The sequence below is a fragment of the Notothenia rossii genome (assembly GCF_949606895.1).
Source record: "Notothenia rossii genome assembly, chromosome: 4".
In the NCBI taxonomy this organism is placed as follows: Eukaryota; Metazoa; Chordata; class Actinopteri; order Perciformes; family Nototheniidae; genus Notothenia; species Notothenia rossii.
Window position 1 is genome coordinate 674,509 of NC_136902.1, and position 11,980 is coordinate 686,488.

Genomic DNA, 11,980 nt, shown 5'->3' on the forward strand with positions numbered 1-11,980 from the left:
GTTTGAGTCTGGCGTCTAGGCTCGGGCCTCATCACTCCACAGATATACAAAGAACATTGAGTGATGATTAGATAACTATCGCCCTAGCCTAAAGGTGGAGCTGGGGGTGGGTGGGGGGGGGGGGGGGGGGGGGGGGGGGGGGGGGGGTGGGGGGGGCAGGCGAGCAGCAGCAAGTGAACACAGCAGAGGCAGCATTAGCATTAGCATTAGCGGCAGCATTAGTAGCAGCATTAGCATTAGCATTAGCATTAGCATTAGCGGCAGCAGCATAGCGAGGCAGAGGCAGGAAGACCTGGCAGCTTCAATAGAGCGGCATGTTTAGGAGAATGTGATTGGTCGGTTGTAAGAGGGACGAGGCGCGTCACGTGACTTCCTGAACTAGCTCGCAGGCTTCTCTCCATATGTTGCATTGTTGGAGGAGCTCAGGTGAGCCATGTCTACCCTGCAGCTGCTGAGCATCTGATGATCAGACCTTTGAGTCTTGAATCAATCAGCTTCTCAGGATAAACCCTTTCCTCTTCCTCCGCTCACTGAACACTTTCTCTGCAGGAAGTGGGAGAACACGGAAAAGGAAAAGACTTCATCAGCCTCGGCCTGCAGGACGGACACCTGGTCTTCAGGTGACGCTTAACGCCTACGCCTGTCCTTTCAAACTTGTATTATTGTCCCCTTTATTTGATGGTGTTATAATGCTGACGGTGTGATCTGCAGTTTCCAGCTGGGCAGCGGAGAGGCAGTGATCCGGTCCCAGAGGTCCATCAATGATGAGAGATGGCACAAAATCACAGCTGTCAGGTATGAGGGGAGATTAGAAATGTATATGAAAAAGCTTTGTAGCTATCAGCTCTTCTGAACCTTCATGCTCCTCTCTTCCTGCAGGACTGGGAAAAACGGATTCATCCAGATCGACGGAGGAGCAGAACTGCACGGTCAGTCTAAGGGCCGGAGCCTCATGGTGAACACCAAGGGAAGCCTGTACCTCGGTGAGTGAAGTAGTTAGCATGCTGTATTTCCTTTATAGCCCAACGTTAGCCTCCTTTAGCTTAGAGGTGGTGACGTGAAGTCATGTGACCGTGCTGTAGTTCCTTTATAGCCCAACATTAGCTGCCTTTAGCTTAGCGGTGGTGACGTGAAGTCATGTGACCGTGCTGTAGTTCCTTTATAGCCCAACATTAGCCTCCTTTAGCTTAGCGGTGGTGACGTGAAGTCATGTGACCGTGCTGTAGTTCCTTTATAGCCCAACATTAGCCTCCTTTAGCTTAGCGGTGGTGACGTGAAGTCATGTGACCGTGCTGTAGTTCCTTTATAGCCCAACATTAGCCTCCTTTAGCTTAGCGGTGGTGACGTGAAGTCATGTGACCGTGCTGTAGTTCCTTTATAGCCCAACGTTAGCCTCCTTTAGCTTAGCGGTGGTGACATGAAGTCATGTGACCGTGCTGTAGTTCCTTTATAGCCCAACATTAGCCTCCTTTAGCTTAGCGGTGGTGACGTGAAGTCATGTGACCGTGCTGTAGTTCCTTTATAGCCCAACATTAGCCTCCTTTAGCTTAGCGGTGGTGACGTGAAGTCATGTGACCGTGCTGTAGTTCCTTTATAGCCCAACATTAGCCTCCTTTAGCTTAGCAGTGGTGACGTGAAGTCATGTGACCGTGCTGTAGTTCCTTTATAGCCCAACATTAGCCTCCTTTAGCTTAGCAGTGGTGACGTGAAGTCATGTGACCGTGCTGTAGTTCCTTTATAGCCCAACATTAGCCTCCTTTAGCTTAGCGGTGGTGACGTGAAGTCATGTGACCGTGCTGTAGTTCCTTTATAGCCCAACATTAGCCTCCTTTAGCTTAGCAGTGGTGACGTGAAGTCATGTGACCGTGCTGTAGTTCCTTTATAGCCCAACATTAGCCTCCTTTAGCTTAGCGGTGGTGACGTGAAGTCATGTGACCGTGCTGTAGTTCATTCTGATTGGTTGTGTTTGTGTTTTGAAGGCGGGGCTCCCAACATGGCGGCGATGACAGGAGGGAAGTTCCTGTCGGGGATTCGGGGCTGCGTGAGGAATCTTTCTGTGATGAACGCGACAAACATCGACCTGCAGACACATGCAGGCGTCAACGTGCAGCCCTGCGCCTGATAAACACACACACACACACACACACACACACACTCTCACACACACACACACACAGAGACTATGGAGTGATGTCACACACACACAGAGAGGCTGATAACTCGTCTCTCGTGTGCAGTAAAACCAAAAAGCCAGATTTTAACACGTTTTGTTCCTCAGCGTTCGTTCTGTTCTGAAGGACCTTCACCACAGGAGAGCCGCTCCGTTTACACACTTCCCGCAGTAGCTTTAGCCGTGAGAAGTTTAACATGTTTAGGCCTTGGATGGCGCAGATCCTATGGAGGAGGAGGAGAAGTTTTTACAGCACTGAATTTTATTTATATACATATGAATATATATTATATTTGTGGGGGGGAAACATGCTAACTAACCATCACTGCTCCCTGGAGCTGACTCTGCTAATACTGTGTGTCCGGGCTCTGTATTAATACTTGAAGATGTTCAGGCCTTCTTTCTTCACTTCTGTAGAGGAACCTTTTCTTTGTTTTTATGCGAGCATGCTTTCAGGATTTTAGCCAAGTCAGGTCGTACAGCAGCAACCAATCAGCGCCTCTTTCACTGCCCTCTCTGTTTCTCTGATGCTAAGAAAGAAACCTCGGTGCTAACGTCAGGCATGAAGGAGCAGCTCATCAGTCTGTGTTTCAGTCATCTGGTTAGACTAAAGCAGTCACACGTGATGATACGCATGTAGTTTTCTAAGAACACGGAGCCTTATCTGAGTAGATCTCAAGAAGCAGTTTTAGAGAAAGGATGTTTTTTTTATGTGTGGTTGTTGAAGATGTGTTATGTGTTGAACTATCTGCCAGACAGGTAGATGTGTCCGGATAATCACTGTGTACATTAACCACAGGTCAAACTGCTTTACGCCCGTGTGTGTGTGTGTGTGTGTGTGTGTGTGTGTGTGTGTGTGTGTGTGTGTGTGTGTGTGTGTGTGTGTGTGTGTGTGTGTGTGTGTGTGTGTGTGTGTGTGTGTGTGTGTGTGTGTGTGTGTGTGTGTGTGTGTGTGTGATGGTTCATGTTGCTTGTAAGCTTTAGCAATAATTCAGAAAGAAGTAAATCTCTGCGGCAAACTGTTTTTAAAGATGGCCGACAGTACCTCTGCCTTAAAGTGAAGCCGAAACCTCTCCAGCGCCCCCTGGTGGCCGTCTGCAGTACTCCCTAAAAGTCAAAGTACACGGCTCATAGTTTTCCCAGAAGATTGTTTCTCTGGTTCTCGGTAGTTGTTATCACGATGGATGTTTTTCTGATGCATTTTGGTTTTTAAATAGTTATTCAATGTTATAAATATAGGGTTCATAAATGACAGCTGTGCTTCTGGTTCGGGAATTGTAAAAAAAATGTACCTGTCTTAATAATAGACACATTTGATCGTACATGTATTTAGTCTTTTATAGCCAAACAGCTAACGGGATGCTAACGTAGAAGCTAAGCAAGCAAGCTGTGGCTGCGTTGCGACTGGGACGTCGATAACAGCTCAAACCAATCAGCACTCAGTACTGAACAGACTTTCACAACAGCTCAAACCAATCAGCACTCAGTACTGAACAGACTTTCACAGGAAAGATGTCACTACTGAGTTTCTGGATGTCTTTTGGCTTCACTTTGTTCAAGAGGACGGACATCTTTAAAACTACCCTCTGATCACTTTGTTTTGTAACGTTGATCAGCTCCACACACACACACACACACACACACACACACACACACACACACCACACACCACACACACACAGACACACACACACACACCACACACCACACACACACACACAACACACACACACACACACACACACACACACACACACACACAGCATGACTTTTGGGGGCTCACACACTTCTCTGTAAGCTTGTGTTCATCTAAGAATGAGCGCTATCCTCCTCTCACTCGGCTCATCTCTATTTATTTGATGTTTCTTCTTCTCTCTTTTCGTTGCTTGTGTTTCCCTTCCTCTGGTTTCGTTAACGCCTCCCACAGACCCCTGTCCCCGTGTTCGAATCTTCACAAATCCCCCCACGAGGATCCAAGAAGAAGCGCTTTGAAAGTGGTCTTGAGATGCCCCCAGTGAGAAGGCCCCAGGCGTCTCTTCGGTGCCTCTGCTCTAAACTGTTTACACTGAAGTTCCTGAAGCCACTGCTTTGTGGTTTTTGGCCATTGCATAATCAGAAAGATGCACTCTTAGCAATAATGAACCTTTTATTTTGAAATTGTTTCAACAAATGAATGATGTGTACCTGATGAAATATTGTCGCTCCCTTTTTGCCCGTGGTGTTTCTTAATTAAAAACAAAATTCATGTGCTATCCGTCATCTCCAGACCTCTCTTTGTTTCTGATCCAAGAACAAATCAATCATGAACACGAGGTGTTTCCCTGGAAACGAGTTCAAACATCTGCCAATCGAACATCAGCTTGGTCTCTTGAGATAAGAAGATAAATCCAATCTAGTAATGATCTGTATTTGAACTTTCACCAGAACAGGACATGGTGTTACGATAAGCTGCTGAAGCTCAAAGGCGTTCTGTGTTCGTTGGTGATTTTCTAATAAATACGTAACAAAAGATGTGTTTCATCTGAGACACAACTCAGAATGAGATGATGTGACTGAACAGGATGATGTCATGTCTAAAAACAAGAGCCTATATCTCATCCAGTGTCACTTCTGAAGTTATTGTGTCTGATATCAGGAGGAGAGACACATTCAGACTAGATATCAGACGCAGATACTGGGACGGATTTAGAGTTTTTGTAGATGCCCCACCCCCTTAGCCTGTCAGGTGACGTGCAATGTGTTGGAGTGCGAGTGTGACGTTGGTCTGCAGAGAGGGCAGAAGTACACACATCCTTTACTCAAGTAGAAGTACACAGGTATTACAGGAAGTATACAGGTATTTGTGTTCAACATGTGAGAAGTAGAAAGTACAGGTATTTGTGTTCAACATGTGAGAAGTAGAAAGTACAGGTATTTGAGTTCAACATGTAAGAAGTAGAAAGTACAGGTATTTGAGTTCAACATGTAAGAAGTAGAAAGTACAGGTATTTGTGTTCAACATGTAAGAAGTAGAAAGTACAGGTATTTGAGTTCAACATGTAAGAAGTAGAAAGTACAGGTATTTGAGTTCAACATGTAAGAAGTAGAAAGTACAGGTATTTGAGTTCAACATGTAAGAAGTAGAAAGTACAGGTATTTGTGTTCAACATGTAAGAAGTAGAAAGTACAGGTATTTGAGTTCAACATGTAAGAAGTAGAAAGTACAGGTATTTGTGTTCAACATGTAAGAAGTAGAAAGTACAGGTATTTGTGTTCAACATGTAAGAAGTAGAAAGTACAGGTATTTGGGTTCAACATGTAAGAAGTAGAAAGTACAGGTATTTGTGTTCAACATGTAAGAAGTAGAAAGTACAGGTATTTGTGTTCAACATGTAAGAAGTAGAAAGTACAGGTATTTGGGTTCAACATGTAAGAAGTAGAAAGTACAGGTATTTGTGTTCAACATGTAAGAAGTAGAAAGTACAGGTATTTGAGTTCAACATGTGAGAAGTAGAAAGTACAGGTATTTGGGTTCAACATGTAAGAAGTAGAAAGTACAGGTATTTGTGTTCAACATGTAAGAAGTAGAAAGTACAGGTATTTGAGTTCAACATGTAAGAAGTAGAAAGTACAGGTATTTGAGTTCAACATGTGAGAAGTAGAAAGTACAGGTATTTGAGTTCAACATTTAAGAAGTAGAAAGTACAGGTATTTGGGTTCAACATGTAAGAAGTAGAAAGTACAGGTATTTGTGTTCAACATGTGAGAAGTAGAAAGTACAGGTATTTGAGTTCAACATTTAAGAAGTAGAAAGTACAGGTATTTGTGTTCAACATGTAAGAAGTAGAAAGTACAGGTATTTGTGTTCAACATTTAAGAAGTAGAAAGTACAGGTATTTGGGTTCAACATGTAAGAAGTAGAAAGTACAGGTATTTGTGTTCAACATTTAAGAAGTAGAAAGTACAGGTATTTGTGTTCAACATGTAAGAAGTAGAAAGTACAGGTATTTGTGTTCAACATGTAAGAAGTAGAAAGTACAGGTATTTGGGTTCAACATGTGAGAAGTAGAAAGTACAGGTATTTGTGTTCAACATGTAAGAAGTAGAAAGTACAGGTATTTGTGTTCAACATGTGAGAAGTAGAAAGTACAGGTATTTGAGTTCAATATGTAAGAAGTAGAAAGTACAGGTATTTGAGTTCAACATGTAAGAAGTAGAAAGTACAGGTATTTGAGTTCAACATGTAAGAAGTAGAAAGTACAGGTATTTGAGTTCAACATGTAAGAAGTAGAAAGTACAGGTATTAGTGTTCAACATGTAAGAAGTAGAAAGTACAGGTATTTGTGTTCAACATGTAAGAAGTAGAAAGTACAGGTATTTGAGTTCAACATGTAAGAAGTAGAAAGTACAGGTATTTGAGTTCAACATGTAAGAAGTAGAAAGTACAGGTATTTGAGTTCAACATGTAAGAAGTAGAAAGTACAGGTATTTGTGTTCAACATGTAAGAAGTAGAAAGTACAGGTATTTGAGTTCAATATGTAAGAAGTAGAAAGTACAGGTATTTGAGTTCAACATGTAAGAAGTAGAAAGTACAGGTATTTGAGTTCAACATGTAAGAAGTAGAAAGTACAGGTATTTGAGTTCAACATGTAAGTAGTAGAAAGTACAGGTATTTGTGTTCAACATGTAAGAAGTAGAAAGTACAGGTATTTGAGTTCAACATGTAAGAAGTAGAAAGTACAGGTATCTGTGTTCAACATGTGAGAAGTAGAAAGTACAGGTATTTGTGTTCAACATGTAAGAAGTAGAAAGTACAGGTATTTGAGTTCAATATGTAAGAAGTAGAAAGTACAGGTATTTGAGTTCAACATGTAAGAAGTAGAAAGTACAGGTATTTGAGTTCAACATGTAAGAAGTAGAAAGTACAGGTATTTGAGTTCAACATGTAAGAAGTAGAAAGTACAGGTATTTGAGTTCAACATGTAAGAAGTAGAAAGTACAGGTATTTGTGTTCAACATGTAAGAAGTAGAAAGTACAGGTATTTGGGTTCAACATGTAAGAAGTAGAAAGTACAGGTATTTGTGTTCAACATGTGAGAAGTAGAAAGTACAGGTATTTGAGTTCAACATGTAAGAAGTAGAAAGTACAGGTATTTGTGTTCAACATGTAAGAAGTAGAATAGTAGTGGAGTAAAGTACTGATACCAGAAACATGTACTTAAGTACAGTAACAAACACCTATAGAAAGAATAACAGGGCCTCTTTAAATCTTTAAATCCCGTCTCTAATCCCAAAGCTCCGTACAGGTGTAAAGGTTACCTGCTCCCTGAGGAGAGGAGAATCCCAGCGTTGTTTCCAAAGTTAATCTCTAATGTTCCTAAAGAGTTACAGCCTCATCAGGTTTCTCTCATCAGCTCACTGTCTGCTGCCCATATCTGAGGCTTTGATACGGAGGCCGACGGGTGCAGACACAACGTCTAGAGAACATTCAGCAGCTTGAGGAGACATGGCAGTGTTTACTACAAGACCAGGGGACACTAAAGAGTGACGCACACAGCTGGGAGACCAGGGGACACTAAAGAGTGACGCACACAGCTGGGAGACCAGGGGACACTAAAGAGTGACGCACACAGCTGGAAGAACAGGGGACACTAAAGAGTGATGCACACAGCTGGGAGACCAGGGGACACTAAAGATTGACGCACACAGCTGGGAGACCAGGGGACACTAAAGAGTGACGCACACAGCTGGGAGACCAGGGGACACTAAAGAGTGAGACACATAGCTGGGAGACCAGGGGACAATAAAGAGTGACGCACACAGCTGGGAGACCAGGGGACACTGAAGAGTGACGCACACAGCTGGGAGACCAGGGGACACTGAAGAGTGACGCACACAGCTGGGAGAACAGGGGACACTAAAGAGTGACGCACACAGCTGGGAGACCAGGGGACACTAAAGAGTGACGCACACAGCTGGGAGACCAGGGGACAATAAAGAGTGACGCACACAGCTGGGAGACCAGGGGACACTGAAGAGTGACGCACACAGCTGGGAGACCAGGGGACACTGAAGAGTGACGCACACAGCTGGGAGAACAGGGGACACTAAAGAGTGACGCACACAGCTGGGAGACCAGGGGACACTAAAGAGTGACGCACACAGCTGGGAGACCAGGGGACACTAAAGAGTGACGCACACAGCTGGGAGACCAGGGGACACTAAAGAGTGACGCACACAGCTGGAGACCAGGGGACACTAAAGAGTGACGCACACAGCTGGGACACCAGGGGACGCTAAAGAGTGACGCACACAGCTGGGAGAACAGGGGACACTAAAGAGTGACGCACACAGCTGGAGACCAGGGGACACTAAAGAGTGACGCACACAGCTGGAGACCATGGGACACTAAAGAGTGGCGCACACAGCTGGAGACCAGGGGACACTAAAGAGTGGCGCACACAGCTGGGAGACCAGGGGACACTAAAGAGTGACGCACACAGCTGGAGACCAGGGGACACTAAAGAGTGACGCACACAGCTGGGAGACCAGGGGACACTAAAGAGTGACGCACACAGCTGAGAGAGCAGGGGACACTAAAGAGTGACGCACACAGCTGGGAGAGCAGGGGACACTAAAGAGTGACGCACACAGCTGGAGACCAGGGGACACTAAAGAGTGACGCACACAGCTGGGAGACCAGGGGACACTAAAGAGTGACGCACACAGCTGGGAGACCAGGGGACACTAAAGAGTGACGCACACAGCTGAGAGGCCAGGGGACACTAAAGAGTGACGCACACAGCTGGGAGACCAGGGGACACTAAAGAGTGACGCACACAGCTGGGAGACCAGGGGACACTAAAGAGTGACGCACACAGCTGAGAGGCCAGGGGACACTAAAGAGTGACGCACACAGCTGGGAGAGCAGGGGACACTAAAGAGTGACGCACACAGCTGGGAGACCAGGGGACACTAAAGAGTGACGCACACAGCTGAGAGGCCAGGGGACACTAAAGAGTGACGCACACAGCTGAGAGGCCAGGGGACACTAAAGAGTGACGCACACAGCTGAGAGGCCAGGGGACACTAAAGAGTGACGCACACAGCTGAGAGGCCAGGGGACACTAAAGAGTGATGCACACAGCTGAGAGGCCAGGGGACACTAAAGAGTGACGCACACAGCTGGATAACTGTCTCTGGAAACGTACCTGAAATGTGTTCTGGTCTGATTTGAACATTGTGGTCACATGACTCCTCCTGATCTGAGGGATAAAAGCTAAAGCTCTCCGTGACTCACAAGTTGTGTAAACAGATGACCTCCAGGTGAGCTGATGACCTCCAGGTGAGCTGATGACCTCCAGGTGAGCTGATGACCTCCAGGTGAGCTCATGACCTCCTGGTGAGCTGATGACCTCCAGGTGAGCTCATGACCTCCAGGTGAGCTGATGACCTCCAGGTGAGCAGATGACCTCCAGGTGAGCAGATGACCTCCAGGTGAGCTCATTACCTCCAGCTGGCAGTGCAAACTATGCAGGATCTGTGGACGAAGACAATTCAAGGATTCAAGGCTTTTATGGTCAGCTACAGAAAACCAGTTTATATCAAGTGAATCTATACTTTCTATTTCTATTCTATTCTAGTGATATCACTGACAGTCTGAGGCTGCTCCAACAGACACAATAGTCTAGATATCTATCTATACTTTCAGTGATATCACTAGAAATAGAATAGAAATAGAATAGAATAGAAGTAGGATAGTAATAGAATAGAAGTAGAATAGAAATAGAATAGAAATAGAATAGAAGTAGGATAGTAATAGAATAGAAGTAGAATAGAAATAGAAATAGAATAGAATAGAAGTAGAGTAGGATAGAAGTAGAATAGAAATAGAGTAGAATAGAAGTAGAATAGAAATAGAATAGGATAGAAGTAGAATAGAAGTAGAATAGAAATAGAATAGAAGTAGAGTAGGATAGAAATAGAGTAGAAATAGAGTAGAATAGAAGTAGAATAGAAATAGAATAGAAGTAGAATAGAAATAGAATAGAATAGAAGTAGAATAGAAATAGAATAGAAGTAGAATAGAATAGAAGTAGAATATAAGTAGAATAGAATATAATTAGAATAGAAGTAGAATAGAATAGAAGTAGAATAGAAGTAGAATATAATAGAAGTAGAATAGAAGTACAATAGAAGTAGAATAGAAATAGAATAGAAGTAGAATAGAAATAGAAGTAGAATAGAATAGAAGTAGAATAGAATAGAAATAGAATAGAAGTAGAATAGAAATAGAATAGAAGTAGAATAGAATAGAATAGAAGTAGAATAGAATAGAAGTAGAATAGAATAGAATAGAAGTAGAATAGAAATAGAATAGAAGTAGAATAGAAGTAGAATAGAAGTAGAATATAATAGAAGTAGAATAGAAGTAGAATATAATAGAAGTAGAATAGAATATAAGTAGAATAGAAGTAGAATAGAAGTAGAATAGAAGTAGAATAGAATAGAATAAAAGTAGAATAGAATAGAAGTAGAATAGAAGTATAATAGAAATAGAATAGAAATAGAATAGAATAGAAGTAGAATAGAATAGAAGTAGAATAGAATAGAAATATAATAGAAATAGAATAGAAGTAGAATAGAATAGAAGTAGAATAGAATAGAAGTAGAATATAAATAGAATAGAATAGAAGTAGAATAGAATAGAAGTAGAATAGAAGTAGAATATAATAGAAGTAGAATAGAAATAGAATAGAAGTAGAATAGAAATAGAATAGAAGTAGAGTAGGATAGAAATAGAGTAGAAATAGAGTAGAATAGAAGTAGAATAGAAATAGAATAGAAGTAGAATAGAAATAGAATAGAATAGAAGTAGAATAGAAATAGAATAGAAGTAGAATAGAATAGAAGTAGAATATAAGTAGAATAGAATATAATTAGAATAGAAGTAGAATAGAAATAGAAGTAGAATAGAATAGAAGTAGAATAGAATAGAAATAGAATAGAAGTAGAATAGAAATAGAATAGAAGTAGAATAGAATAGAAGTAGAATAGAATAGAAGTAGAATAGAATAGAAGTAGAATATAATAGAAGTAGAATAGAAGTAGAATAGAAATAGAAGTAGAATAGAATAGAAGTAGAATAGAATAGAAATAGAATAGAAGTAGAATAGAAATAGAATAGAAGTAGAATAGAATAGAATAGAAGTAGAATAGAATAGAAGTAGAATAGAATAGAATAGAAGTAGAATAGAAATAGAATAGAAGTAGAATAGAAGTAGAATAGAAGTAGAATATAATAGAAGTAGAATAGAAGTAGAATATAATAGAAGTAGAATAGAATATAAGTAGAATAGAATAGATTAGAATAGAAGTAGAATAGAAGTAGAATAGAATAGAATAAAAGTAGAATAGAATAGAAGTAGAATAGAAGTATAATAGAAATAGAATAGAAATAGAATAGAAATAGAATAGAATAGAAGTAGAATAGAATAGAAGTAGAATAGAATAGAAATATAATAGAAATAGAATAGAAGTAGAATAGAATAGAAGTAGAATAGAATAGAATAGAATAGAAGTAGAATATAAATAGAATAGAATAGAAGTAGAATAGAATAGAAGTAGAATAGAAGTAGAATATAATAGAAGTAGAATAGAAATAGAATAGAAGTAGAATAGAATAGAATAGAAGTAGAATAGAAGTAGAATAGAATAGAATAGAAGTAGAATAGAAATAGAATAGAAGTAGAATAGAAGTAGAATATAATAGAAGTAGAATAGAAGTAGAATATAATAGAAGTAGAATAGAATATAAGTAGAATAGAATA

At 41.2% G+C, this 11,980-nt stretch overlaps 1 long non-coding RNA gene across 2 annotated transcripts; it reads left to right on the top strand.

Moving 5' to 3' along the window:
• Nucleotides 1–224: 224 nt before the first annotated feature.
• Nucleotides 225–4,422, top strand: LOC307038191. 2 transcript variants are annotated; one of them, XR_013807920.1, is made up of 5 exons: nucleotides 225–426; nucleotides 550–620; nucleotides 712–795; nucleotides 880–983; nucleotides 1,980–4,422. It is a non-coding gene; the product is annotated as an uncharacterized lncRNA (long non-coding RNA). The 2 variants fall into 2 exon arrangements; XR_013807921.1 differs by lacking the exon at nucleotides 225–426 and having other exon boundaries at nucleotides 455–620.
• The last annotated feature ends 7,558 nt before the right edge of the window (nucleotides 4,423–11,980 follow it).